The following is a 2,002-nucleotide window of genomic DNA, read 5'->3' as shown; positions in this document are numbered from 1 at the left end:
AAGTAAAGACAAGACTTGCCTTCATTTGCGCCGGTGATTAGAACAGTTTTGCTCACTCTAACCAAGGTTAGGAACATTTTGACAAAATGTGAAACTTTTGACAATTTTCAGGTTTGTCAGGAGTTGATAAAAATGTCAAAAACGTCAAGTCGAGAACAAAAAATTAGTTTATTTGCATTGGCAAAAATGTTTCAAAAAGATCTTAATTAGGTATAAAAAGTTTAATTTCTGTGTAATTTACCAAAAATTAGAAATACAAGGAATAAACGAATAGACGAATAGACAAAAATTAAATCTTTTCAATTTTTAATTTTCTATTTAGTTTTGGTTAAAAAAAAACTATTAATCTGAATCTTCAACATATGAATTTCTAATTTTTTTTAAGCAAAAAAGTCTCAAAAAGTCTTTCCAACAATATTTAAGATTTGAGATTAAAAAAATCGGATTTGCAAAACAATTCTTATGTTTAGTTGCAAATACGGAATGTGAATTAAGGAAAATCCGTTTTCAATTCTAAAGAATTAAACTTTTTAAGAAAATTAAAAAAAAATAAAGTTGCTGTTTGGTTTAGATTTAGTTTTTTATTAATTTAGATTAACAGCAAATTTCAATTTTTTTAAACTGTATTTTCATTTATTCATTGTTTTGCAATATTATTACTGATCTAGAAAGAAATTCAAGCAAAATTTATAAAAATAATAAAATTTATAGAATACGAGTGTCTGGATTTCCCTCAAATTAAAAAAAATTATCACAATTAAATACAAATTCTAAATGTACTTAAAATTACATTTTGAAATTCTTAATATTTTCATATTACTTACAAATTATAGTCTTTTTTAACAAAAATCGATTTAGAAAAATTGTACTTAAAAAATCCGGATTTTAACTTTTTCGATTTATTAAAAAAAAATTCTGATTTAGAAACTGAAGTAGCCAAAAACATAAAATAATCAAAAAATCTGAATTCATATCAGGAAAATTTTTCAAAGTTTTTAAATACAAGGTAGAAATCGAATAAAACTCAAATTCGCCTAGAAACACAAACCAAAATCAAAATATATTTTATTATTTGACAAAACTTGTCCTTGAACCCTTATTTTCTTAAAAAAATGAAAACATCAAATAAAACAAAAAATAACCAACAAAAAAGTCTTAATAAACATAGGTTAGCAAAATAAAATTATTCGTTTTTTGAAACACATCTCTTTGAACAAAAAAGAGAAGCTTCTAGTGAAAATTTTAAAAATTTTGACATTTCATATCTCCGAAACCGTTACTTTGCGGACCCATGTTTATTAGGATCTTGATTCATACTATTACCTCTTTAACTATTTTACAATCTTTTTTAACACCCTGTGGTTATTCCTATTTTTTAAAAATTACTACATACTTTATACACTTTTCACATTTCTTTGACTTCCCTATTTTCGTAATTTTTTAAACATCTATTCTATTTATTTATTTATTTTTTAATTTACTTTACTTTTTATTTATTTATTTTTTTACTTTTACCATGACATTATTGACATTTACCAATGCTGTTTCTTGTTATCTCTTTCGCTGCTTCAGCAATTTATTGCAGATCATCACCATTCGGCATTTTGCCCTACTAACTGCACTAGTTAGATCATTAAACACTTTTAAAAATCTCAACACAAATTCTGATACTGACCGGTGATGTTTGTTTACATTTCATTACTTGCAAAGTGTCCTGATTATTTTGTTCATTTACTTGCCAATTATAGTGTTGCTCTTTACTTTCTTACTAAATACGTTTGSGGGTAAAATAGTATATGTTACTTAGAGTAAAAGTGAGTTTATGTAGCTCAGATGAATTATTTGCCTCACTACGTTCAACTTATGACATAATATATTGCTATTATGTTTCAAAATGAAATCTTCTCAAATTCTAATTTCTACTTAGTTTTGGTTAAAAAAACTTAATTTGAAACCATTTCAAAATCTAATTTTCTTTTTTTTTCTAAGGAAAAAAGTGCGC

The sequence above is a fragment of the Tribolium madens genome, unplaced genomic scaffold, assembly GCF_015345945.1.
Source record: "Tribolium madens isolate multiple individuals breed KSU strain unplaced genomic scaffold, Tmad_KSU_1.1 Scaffold_19;HRSCAF=116;Tcas5.2_LG9, whole genome shotgun sequence".
NCBI lineage: Eukaryota > Metazoa > Arthropoda > Insecta > Coleoptera > Tenebrionidae > Tribolium > Tribolium madens.
This window is presented reverse-complemented; position numbering follows the sequence as displayed.